We start from the raw sequence: 12,500 nt of genomic DNA on the forward strand, positions 1-12,500 counted from the left end.
GGAAGAGATTTGGGGAAATCTCTGTACCTTCCTCTCAGTTTTGTTGTAAACCTAAAACTGCTCTAAAAAATAAAGTCTTTATTTTTAAAAAAAGAAGAAAACGAAAGGATGCAGGCTTCCTTGTTGCAGACAGATACCTCCCTCTTGTAGCGTACAGTCCAGGACAAGGGAAAGACTTTATCAAAGAGTCGTCTAACTAGATAAAGAGTATAACTGGATAAGTGGCATAAAGGAGTTTGAAATTCTAGGAGGGAATCTGATAAGGAGATGTGACCTGATCGAGGAGGACCAAGGAGGCTTCCCTGAGGACACGAGAATACAGCTCAGCTCTAAAGGCAGAAGGAGCCAGAATAGGAGGGCATGGAAGGGGACTCTGCCCAGAGGGAACAGCCTCTGCTGTGCTCACTTAGAGGCGTGAGAGAGGGTTGTGGGTGGAGGAGAGAAAGGAGGGATGAGTTCCGAGATGAGGCTAGTGGGACAGGGGTAGAATAAGTCAGGCCCAACTGCACAGCAGGATAGAGACCCAAGCACTTCCCTAATCACTAACATCTGTCAAGGCTACTCAGTGTCCAGGCTCTGAGATCCAGGGCTGCTAGACCCCCCTGCCCCTGCTCCCTGCAGCTGCGTGCTCCACCATGTTCTCAGCTTCTGGGGGCATTGCTGGTGACCTCTCATTCTGCACACCTGCCACCTACTCTTAGCTGCATCATTTAGTGACAGCCTGTGTTTTCCTCCGTGGTTGAAGGGCTCCTATATCTGCTATGATCCCCTGCTGCCCCAAGGGGGACTATTGCTCTGGAATTGGCTACACTGGGTCAGAAAATGATCCTCAGGAATGCAGCAACTTGACCACTGGCCATCCAAAGAACTTGCCCTTTAAATCTCAGAATGAGTAGGCTCCCCATGGCCTCCTCTGAACCCTGGGAGGATGATAGTTCACTGGCCTTTGGTGTCAAGCAGACATGTGACACCATAGGAGAACAGGAAAGCTGTTCTCTGGTTTACACAAATCAGGCTCTTATAAGTTTAGTCAACATGAGTCAACTTCCCCACCGAGGAATACTTCTGAGACTTCAGCAAGGCCAGACAACTGCCACCTCAAAGCCCGGACACTGAGTAGGTTTGACAGATGTTAGTGATTAGGGAAGTGCTTGGGTCTCTATCCTGCTGTGCAGTTGGGCCTGACTTTTTCTACCCTTGTCCCTCTCTGGACTCATCTAGCACAGTGAAATCCCATGCTGGAACATCACCCCATCACCATCATGTTTGTTTTTCTTTTATTTATTTATTTATTTATTTATTTATTTATTTATTCATTCATTCATTCATTCATTCATTCATTCATTTAAATTTGATTTAGTTAACATATACTGTGTCATCAATCATTTAAAAGGATTTACTTGAAGAAATTCCAGGGCGGTTATTTTATAAGCATGGTTCAGTTGACAGTTCATTAGCAGAATTAGCAAATACTTATTAGCAAATATAAAAACTATCAATTTGGTCACTATTGTAAACCACCCAGCTTATAGATATAGAGCCATTTCATTAGCATGGGCTTTTCCTCCAGTTTCAATTTTTTTTTCCAGTTTCAATTTTTAATCAAAAAGTCATTGCTATGGAAAACATCTAAACACCAATCCCCTTCATGGTTTGGTTTATTCGAACTTTGAAATTGGCCCGTTGTCCTAAGTATCTCATTAAATAATATTTTGTTAGGAAAGGATAAAGCATTTTTGACTGGGCAGTTTTAAGAGAATTGCAGCCCAGATTTTAAATTGCAGTAAGTCCATCTTGAAGCCTGAGAATTTGGCATCAAAGATCAATATTTAAGGGGTTCCTGGAAATGGTCAAGGATTGGAGCTGCCAGCGGCCAGCCTGCTTTACAGAGCATCTCTGCTTACATGCTGTTTGCCTGCAGAGTCAAAGCTCTCAGCAACTGCTTGGCCCATGATCACACCCAGAAGGGGCCACACTCTTCTGTCTGAACAAACTAGTGCTGCTGCCCATGCAGGGTCCACAGTGCCTGATGCTGCAGGCCAAGGCCACCCCGAACATTTTTCATCTCCCAAGTCCTGGTCTGGCCCTCACTGTGCAGATCTAGTTGTCTGGCCTTGCCAAAGTCTCAAAAGTATTCCGAGGTGGGGAAAGTTGACTCGTGTTGACTAAACTTGTAAGAGCCTGATTTATGTAAACTGGTTGTTAATTTATTAATTTACATCGAGAAACAACACTACCCAGGGAACTGGACTCTTACCAGCAGAGTGTCTTCTGGTAAGAAAATGACACAGGAAGCCAAAACCACAACCTGCCATCTTTAGTGTTGATGACTTCCTTCTCTACACTGTTACAGCTGGCTCCTACTGTCCACCCACCAGCCTTCGGATGGGCACTGTCTTTCTTTTGCTCTGTCAGTACCTTCCATCAGGTTGCTGTCCTCTAGGCCTTTCAGAAATAATTTTGGGTATCTAGGTTCCACCCTTTTAAGTATAGAGTCAATTCTCTGAAACTAACCTATTTTCAGGTCGTTGGTGGTGGTGATGAGGTGGGTACTCGGTGATGTCCTGTTGTACCTCTTCCAATTTACAAATTGCAGTAAAATCTCTGGTCTTACAATGAAACTCCTTTGGGACTCTCTAGCAAAAGAGTCTGTGCCTTAAAAGGGAAAGAAAATTAGTTATCATCAGACTTTTTTAGGCAACGCTTTAGGTCATAAGAAAATGGGATAACAGAGATACTCAAGAAAATGTGAGCCAAGGATTTTAATCCGCCAAACCTGATCTTCGAGTATAAAGGTCATGAATGAACTTAAATGGTCATGCAGAAACTCTGGGAATATTGTTCCCAGGAGCTTTTCCCAAGGAATCTAGGAAAGAATAAACTTCAGACTGGAGAGACATTGACATCAGGACTGGTGGTGAGCATTCTTATACCAATGACTTGTAGCATTGAAAATAAAGGTCATCAAGGAAGTTTATAATATGTAATAGCTATAAGATCTGACAATGCATATATGAAACGGACAAAAATTGGGAGGAAAAGAATAAGAATTGCATAAGCAAGAGCAAATCCCAGCAAGGGATTAGGGAAAATCAAATCCCTAATCCCAAATTTACACCCACTAGGATGACTATAATAATAAAAAAAAAAAAAAGGAAAATAGGTGTTGGCGAGTATGTGAAGATATCGGAACGCTCATACATTTCTGAGGGGGAGCATAATGTGCTGCAGCCCCATGGAAGACAGTTTTGTGGTTTCCCCAAAGCGTTAAACAGGGCCCTGGCATATGACCCTATGTGACTCCACCTCTATGTGGATACCCAAGAGAATTGAAAACAGGTGTTCACACAATGGTCACTGCAGCGTTATTCATAACAGCCAAAAGTTGGAAACAACCTAAATGTCCATCAACTAATGAATTGATCAACAAAATATGATATAACCGTACAACGAAATATTATTCATCCATAAGAAGGAACAAAGTACTAATATACACGGCGACATGGACGAACCTTGAAAGCATTATGTTAAATGAAAAAGGCTAGATGCAAAAGACCACATACCGTGTGATTCCGTTCATATGAAATGTCCAGAACAGGCAAATTCATAGAGACAAAGTAGACTAGTAATTGCAAAGTGGGGAGGGGGGCGGGGTGGAGGATGGGGAGTAACTGGTAATGGGTACAGGGTTTCTTTTGGGGGTGATGATAATGTTTTGGAATTACGTAGTGGTGATGGTCATACAACTCTGTGAATTTAGTAAAATCCACTGAACTGTACACTTTTAAGTGCTGCTTTTTACTTATGTGAGCTGTATCTCCATTGGAAAAAAAGAGTAACCGCTGGCAGGCCGTAAATATGACAGCCGAGCTTACATTTACTCAGCTATTAGTACTCTTGTTTAGACTAATGTTTTGCAGATGTGGTCCCTGAGCCACCTGTGTGGAATCACCTGAGATAACTGGTCAAATGCGTTTTCCCTGGGGTCCCATTCCAGACCTCAAACAGACTCTCTTAGAATGGGGGCATTTTTAATGAGCCCTTGGGTAATTCTTTCACACAAAAAAATGTTTGAAAACTCTGCCTTATGGCTAGGATTTTTGTTTTTTGTGGTGTGTGTGTGTGTGTGTGTGTGTGTGTGTGTGTGCATTTAAATCTTTTTATGCATGAGATGCCACTTGGGCTATAAGTCCCTAAGAGGAAAACAACTATTAATTGCAGACCAAAGGTATCATTTTGGGATCTCCCTACATCATCATTCTAGCAATTTCCTTTTCCTTCCTCCTACGTTGAGCTCTTATTACCTGTACCCCACATCTTCTTTCTTAATCTCTTGTTGTGGTGGGACACATTTTCCAGACATTCTTGAGAAAGAGGGCAGAGGAGATACAATTTATTGAGAGCTGGCCTAATTGAAAATGCCTTATTCTACCCTGTAATTGATAAATAAGCTGAATTTGGAATTCTAGGTTGGAATTAATATTCCTTCTGAATTTTGAAGGTTTTGTTCCATTATTTTCTATCTTCCAGTATTGCTGTTGAGAAATCTGAAGATGTCACGATTCATGATTTGTGTGTGTGTGACCTGTTTTTCTCTTCCTTCCTTTCTTTTCTTCCTTTCTTTTCTTCTCTTTTCTCTTTCTTTTTCTTTCTTTCTTTTCTTTCTCTTTCTTTCTTTCTTTCTTTCTTTCTTTCTTTCTTTCTTTCTTTCTTTCCTTCCTTCCTTCCTTCCTTCCTTCCTTCCTTCCTTCTTTCCTTCCTTCCTTCCTTTTCTTCTTTCTTTCTATTTTATTCTCTCTGGAAGCTTATAATCTCTTCTATCTCCTATGTTCTGAAAGCTCATGTTGGTGTGCCTTTGCAAGGTCTTTTTTCATTTATTGTTCTGGGCACTTAGTGGGCCCTTTTAATATACAAACTAATATTAGTCAATTATGGGAAACATTCTTGAAATATTTTATTGATTTCCACCCCCCCCCTTTTTTTTTACAAGAATTCACCTATCTTTCTAGAATCCCTTGTGGGTTTTTTTAATCTATTTTTTTCAGGTAATATTTTCAATTTCATCATCCAGATCTTCAGTTGAGGGGTTCATTTCTGCTATTTTTTAAATTCTTAGAGGTCTTTTTATAATCCTCAGAATTTTCCCTTTTTGTACTAATCGGTTCTTGTTTCATGGCTGCACTATTTTCTTTCTCAGAGGCTTGCTTCTATTGGCATACGTCTGTTGCCACCGATTTACTTTATGTTTATTTGTTTTGTTTCCTATGCTTTGCATGATCAACCTTGGTTGTCTAGTTCTATTTCAGAGTGGAGGGATGAGATGCTTACTTAAAGCACTGAGAGCATGACGGGAGCTCAGCCACTGTGGCTTTTTCTATGGTAGGATGGCTTCACTGGGCTGTGACTTGATGACACTATTTTAGGTCTTTCCTTTCAGATTGGTCACATTTTCCGAAGATTCTATTCTCTCCTTGGAGGTTGAAGGCTAGGCTACAAATTTTCTGCAACCTAAATGAGAAAATGGGCAGGGATTTCAACTGCCAGCATGTCTACATCCTCTTAGCGCCCTGATTTGGCTATGCTTTTCCCCTCCTTCAACCATGCCTGGTATCTCTCAGAGCCAAGGCATTCTGTTTCTCCAGAGAGAGGGTGGGGAAGGCTATCAGTGTAAAAGCTGAATGCCTATAAACAGATTTTCAATCAGTCCTCATTTACCCAACTGCCCTTCACCTTCACAAGCAGACGTAACTGGGGCCATTTTAATTCCTTATACTTTGTGCAGTGAGTTGGTCTTGGCTTTTCCCACTGGCCCTTTAGGATTCAGTCATCTCAGTTTTACTCCATCCTTTCCGGTTTCTATTAATTTTGTTGCTAATGACTCCTTTTTCATGTTACTGCCCTTGTATATATATATGCCTTTTTAAAAAGTGATTTTACTATTATTTGTTCAAAAGGATGAAAGTAGATAAGTTCCATCCAGCATCTTTGGCCAGGAGTCCTTCTTAATTTTTAAAGGTTTTTTAAAAAATGTATTTATTTGAGAGAGAGAGAGAGCACACGGAGTGAGAGGGAGAGGGAGAAGCAGAGTCCCTGCTGAGCAGGTAGCCTGAGATGGGGTCAATCCCAGGATCCTGAGATCATAACCTGAGCTGAAGGCAGACACTTAACTGACTGAGCACCCAGGCATCCCTAGAAGTCCTTCTTAGTTTTTTAAATCAACTGGACTGCAGTGTGATATACGTACAGTAAGCTGCACCTATATAAATGTGTAATTTGGGGCGCCTGGGTGGCTCAGTTGGTTTAAGCATTGGACTCTTGATTTTGCCTCAGGTCATGATCTCAGGGTCATGAGATTGAGCCCCATGTTGGGCTCCGCACTGGGTGTGGAGCCTGCTTAAGATCCTTTCTCTCTCCCTCTCCCTTTTCCCCCACCATGCTGCTCATGCTCTCTCTCTAAACAATTAAATTAAATTTAAAAAAAAAGAAAAATGTGTAATTCATTAGTTTTCACAGAAGCATATACCTATAAAATCTCTACCACACTAAGATATAAAACATTTCCATCACCCCCAAAATATTTCTTGTGCCCCGTTTGCCATCCAACCCCCCCTCCAGCATCCCAGGGAACCACTGATTTGCTTCTTCAGCTATAGATTAGTTTGCATTTTCTATAATTTTATATAAATGGAATCCTATATTTTTGGGGGGGTCTGGCTTCTTTCATTCAGCATAATGATTTTGACATTCATACTTGTAGTTGCCTTTAGCACTAGTTCATTCCTTTATATAGTATTCCATTGTGATATACATATACATGATCCGTTCTTCTGCCTAAGGACATGTGGTTGTTTCCAATTTGGGGCAATTGTGATAAAAGCTGCTACGAAAATTCACCTTTGCATGGACTCTTCTGTGAGATTTTCACTGAACTATTTCAACCTCTTACTGAGTCGCTGTCTCTAGTCTTCTCTGTGCCCATACAGCCTACATATTGCTCCCAGAACATTCTTCCAAAGGCACAGTACTGATGATATCACACCTTTACTGATGTCTCAGAGTCTACAGGTAAGTCAAAACACTTTATTGCCAATAACATCCAAATATCTTTCCATATCACTCATAACCCACCCCTTGGCACTTTTCCTCTAGCCAGAGGAAAACCACCAAACCCTACTGCCCCTTGAAATACCTTCCACGCTCCTGGACCCTTGGACATTCCCCCTATTCTTCCAGGAGGGTCTTCCCCATCGCTGTTCATCTGATGCTCTGCAGCCATGTCAGGTGTGGAAGAAGGGCTGTTGCTCCCTTGAAATTCAAATTGGCTCTCTCTCCCTCCTTTAATTTCCCACCACCCTTTTGGACTTCTCATGAATGCACGGTTCTTCCCACAGTGATGGCACCCTACCTGTTGAGTCAACAGATGAGTGTGTTCGTAACCTGTGCATGGGACATAGCAGAAGGTCGTTTATCCCACATCATTGCGAAGTGAAACAAAATATGTAGGTGAATTATCCAGGTAACTTAAGTGCACTTAGCATTGAAAATATTAAATATTTTATGGAAATAGTTCCACAATGAGTTACAAATGCCCCTACCTTCTTAACCAGATTTAGCTGAACATAATTGAGACATTGTCATGGGTCAGGGCAATCACTATAATCATCATTTATAGATTTGTGTTGTGGATTGGGGATGTCCACGGGGCAGCTGTGTGTACAGTTTTTACCTCTTTACTAAATGACCCCGTACGGTGATACTTTTGTACTTTTATTTCCTTTCTCCATTAGGCTGTCATTTCTTACAGTGCTGTGCCTAGTTCCTGCTTTATGTTACTCATAATTACCAATGTATGGCCTGCAGGGTAAAGAAATAGGTTTTGTTCAACTGCATAGACAACAAATTCTTAAAGATAGAGATCATGTGGTTGCAATAAAATCATCCCAGGCACGATCTGTGAGAGCTGTTTGTCAGCTCACGTACGTGACGTCCCGAGCAAAGGAGAGAAGGCCCAGGACGAAGTGAATTGGAGATGGCTTGCTGGTTAGCTGCAGAACTGAGACCAGAATCCAAGTCCCAATGCTCACCACAGGACCTACTCTTCCCTCACCACGTATTTTCAGAAAGTAGAAATACATGCTTCTACTCTAGTTTATCCTACATTTTGGGTGGCTGAGTTTCTGGAAGCATGGCCATCGGATACATATGACTTGACGATGTAAATATTCACAAATGTGGACCTCATGGTCTTCCAGTGAACTGTTTGAGACAGTGAGATTGAGAACCATGCCAGCAGCTGGCAAAGGGAGAAAGGGGCAGTTCCTCAGTCTGTATGTGTTCCCAAAGGGGTCAGCTACTAAATGTGCCAGAGGTTAGGCCATCGAATCGTTATAGGCTTTGCCCCAAAAGCTCCCCATCACGATCTCGCACATCAGTGCTTGGCTCTGGGCACATTTTCAGGCAAGAGTGGTAAAGATTCCAGGGAGACCAAACTTTATAAAGAGCTGTTCCTTACGTGCAGAGGTTGCTGGCTGCCTATCCAAAGTCCGCTGCCATGTCTTTCTTACTTATGTAATCCTAATTTTATTCAGGACACAGAGACAACTTAAAATAGATAATCTCCCAGCCTGCCTTGCAGCAATGTGGCCATTTGATACATTTCTGGCCAATGAATGGGCAAGGCAAAACCTCATGAAGTATTTGGGAGGAAGTGTACCAATGTCTGCAATTTACTTTGAAATGCCTCAAAAATCAACACTGTGAATTGATGGGCAGACAGAGAGCTGGCTAGCTGGCTAGCTACATAATAAGACAAGTATGGGGAGAGGTTAAGGACAGAGTCTAGGCGTTGGATAAGCAAACGCCTCCTGTAATATATTTTCAACTTCACCATATGTTAAATATTTCTTTTCAGAGTAAAATGTTGGGAAACAAACGTCCTGTGGAAAAGGCATGTGGCCTTTAGCCCTTCATCTCCTCCTCTATCCTGGACCAAATGCAGGAGGGCCACGGCCATCTTGTGACAGCAATGGCAGGTCTGCAGCCCATGGGACCTGAGAGCAGGAAGACAGAGGAGGCGGGTCCTTGATGAATTCCTTGTGTAGTTATACCAGTGATTTCCTTCTGGACCTCTTGCCACATGAGGTAAGGGAATCCTCACGTGTTTGAGACCATGTAGGCTGGTTTTCTAATGGATGCCCCTGGATACTCTAGAAAAAATACTTGTTTGAAGTTTCAGAGATAGAGTGCTTGGTGGAGGGAGACGGGCCCAAACTGCTTTCTCTCCTGGGTGCTGTTTGCAGTGCCTCTGGTGACCTTTCTCCCCTGAGGTCCAGAGCCTGTGACCCTTGTTCTCATTACATGGACTTTGAGGGTGGGTCCAAACCCCCAGGTGGGCGGCAGCCGCACTTGGTGGGCTGTGGGGTCAGAGATGGCCAGATTCCTCCTTTTGGAGAAGCAGCTTTAGTCAAACAGCAGAGGGGTCATTCCTATGGACACTGGGGTCACCTTCGAGAAGGGCAAAATGGAATGCAAAAGTGAAGCTGGGATCCTCCGTCAAGGACTGACCTGGAATTAAGGATTTCCCCATCCGGGTGTTCACTCCAAAGGACTTTGTGCCTCCCCCCCGCCCCAGCCCCATGCCTGGTGGGGGATCCCGATGGGCTGATGTCTAACTTGAAAAAAAGCAAGAGTCCAAAAGTAGGGTCAACGGCAGAACTCCAGCAACTCCTGTTAAAAAATAAACTGCAGTAAGAGTTCTATTTTGGTTATAGACAGATTTTTTAAAATATGTATTTATTAGATTTCCTGTATATTTTCTAGAAATGGTCCAGCAAAGCATTCCCTCTCCTTTCCATGCCAGGTCAGTTTTTTTTTTCATCTGCCCTCATTTCGGTTCTGTGTCTCCTAGGATTCACCCACAGGAAAGAGACACCACTGGCTTTTGATTGTCTCCCTGCAGGTGTGGGCATCCTCCTTCCTGGTAGAGCAGCTGGTGGAGGTTAATACTTCAGTCTCCGAAGGCCAGGAGTGGTCCAGAACCCTCTGCACCGCCACTGCTCCCTCACTTCCCAACCCCAAGACCAAAGCTCTTCATACCATGTTTCAGGTCGAGGAGCAAGAAAAGGATCTCAGGATGGAAAGGGCTTCTAGAACATGGTCAGATCTGGATCTGCTCCGTGCCTGTTACTATAGTCATAGAATGCACTTCCTCCACTCCGGCCTCTTGAACTATTTGTAACTCCACCATCGCTGTGTTTGCTGGTGAGTGATCCAGGAGACAATTCAGTGTCAAGGCCCTGCCGCCATGGGAAGTACAGCATGACATAGGCATGACAGTCCTTTCACTGGAGCTCCCTGGGTTTCTAGGCTGTGGGGCCTCCAGAGTAGCCAGGGCCATGTGCCATGTAGATTTGTTCTGTCCCCCTGTCGCAAAGCTCTGGGAGGCACCCCCTGGCCACTGGTGGGCTGAGGGTGGGAGAGGCCCCTCAGATCCCCTGGGGACCAGGTGGACAGGCAGTACAGGGGCAGCTGCAGTTTTCTGGATTGGGAGCCTGACCACCAACCTTGCAGGGAGCAAGCCTGGCTTCCAGACATGCAACAGCATCTGATCTGGGTTGGGGGTGGGGCAGGGTGCAAGTTTCCCTTGGGAAAGTCTTCTTGCAGGGGGGACATTCCCTAATTTATCTATTACATGCTTCTGATGCTCATCTCACTACCTTCACCCAGACCTCACTCTCCTGAGCTCAGATAATAATCCAGTTACCAGCTGAACATCTCTTTACTGTCCTCAATGAGAAGGCCCAAGGAATCACAGGGGAGGTCGCTACCTCCTTTTCATCCTCCAGGACTCGGATTAGATGTCCCTCCCTCCGGAAGCCTTCCCGACTGGATGACCTGATGGGGTGCCCTTGTCCTGTGACCCACACAGCCCCGTACCATCTCCATCAGAAGCCTTAGCGTATTCTGCTGTGATTCCTTACCTGTGTCTGTCTCCTCCCGGGACCACAAGCTTCGTGGGGGCAGAATTGCACCTCTGTGCTATTCACGGCTGGATTTCTAGCTCCCAGTTCTGGGCAAGGTGCCTGGGCAGTGCCCTGTTGATGTGTGTTGAAAGACTTCGGGAAGTACTATGCCGTCCAAGCCTACACACAGGTGAGTTTAAAGCATGCCTGTTAATGGTCATGCCTAACTCCTGGGCTGACTTCGAAGGCACTTTCCAATGAGAAATTTCTTTTAAAAAAATTTTTTTAAAGATTATATTTATTTATTTGAGAGAGAAAGAGAGAGAGAACAAGCAGGGGGGAGGGGTAGAGGGGGAGGGAGAAGCAGACTCCCTGCTGAGCAGGGAGCCAGATGCAGGACTCCATCCCAGGACCCTGGGATCATGACCTAATCCGAAGGCAGACGCTTAATCGACTGAGCCACCCAGTCATCCTCCAAAGAGAAATTTCTAAGATGGTTTGAGCAATGAGTTGAAGAAATCTTCCAAGCTAATTGCCTCTTTGAGAGAAATTTTGTGTCTTTGAATGAATGTTTTAACACATTAGTTTAAAACAAAGCAAAACAAAAACAAAGAAGTCTTGTTGAAATTGCCAAACCTCCTGCAGAGGTAACTGATATACCATCGGTTCTTTCCCCTGTAGTTGATTCTGCAGCTTCTTCTGCAGTTGCTTCTCCTTGCTTTCTCCAAAGGCCAGAGATGAAAAGAAATGTGGACAGACTTGCTGTCGACCAGCTCTTTCCTTTTATCAATCTTGAGTTAAAAAAAGAAAAGAAAAGGAAAAAGAAAAGAAAAGGAAAGAAAAGGGAAGAAAAAAAAAGAAGAGAAGAACCTTGGGAACGTATTACAAACTGTTCATTCCAGATGCCACATATAGGAAAAAGCACGAAGGGGCAAGATGGGGAAAGAGAAGAAATGTTTGCTAAATGCCTACTGTGTGCCATGCTGACTAAGCACCTACCGTATGCTGTTCTAGACACTTAGAATATGTAATTTATTTAATGTTCCCAACAAGTCTGCAAGGTAGGTATTTCCATTCCCATTTTACAGAGAGCTGTACTGAGATGCTGAGATGTTAAGAAGGGGACCAGGGGAACTTCAGTAAGTCACAGACCAGCTGGGAGTAAGGAGCCAGGATCAGACCACAGGTTGTTTGGATTCCAAGTTCATGCTTTCTCTACCACTTTGCAGGAATGTGCAACCTTCATGACTGAAGCGGACTAGGGGCTTGCAATTCTGAGTCTGAACACGCAAGCGTTGATGAAAAATAAGCATGGTCAAGTGGCAGTGATTGGAAAACACTGTAAGAGGAAGGGCTTCTCCCCAGTCCGCACCTTATAAGATTTATGCACTATTTTGTTGCTATTGCAATGGGGTTAAAACAGACCTCAGCTACACCAGCACAGTAAATCTAGGACATGTATCAGAAGTCACCTTACCTATGGGTAAGGTTTTGGTCATCGTGGCATCTTGAAATAATCTGAAAAATAGCTATGGACTC

At 43.7% G+C, this 12,500-nt stretch overlaps 1 long non-coding RNA gene across 1 annotated transcript; it reads left to right on the plus strand.

Moving 5' to 3' along the window:
- Nucleotides 1-7,389: 7,389 nt before the first annotated feature.
- LOC121101193 lies at nucleotides 7,390-12,063 on the plus strand. Its single transcript, XR_005833118.1, has 5 exons — nucleotides 7,390-7,516; nucleotides 8,912-9,141; nucleotides 10,106-10,260; nucleotides 10,726-11,151; nucleotides 11,643-12,063. It is a non-coding gene; the product is annotated as an uncharacterized LOC121101193 (long non-coding RNA).
- Nucleotides 12,064-12,500: the final 437 nt, after the last annotated feature.

Source organism: Ursus maritimus, unplaced genomic scaffold, assembly GCF_017311325.1.
Source record: "Ursus maritimus isolate PB19 unplaced genomic scaffold, ASM1731132v1 scaffold_7, whole genome shotgun sequence".
NCBI classification, from domain to species: domain Eukaryota; kingdom Metazoa; phylum Chordata; class Mammalia; order Carnivora; family Ursidae; genus Ursus; species Ursus maritimus.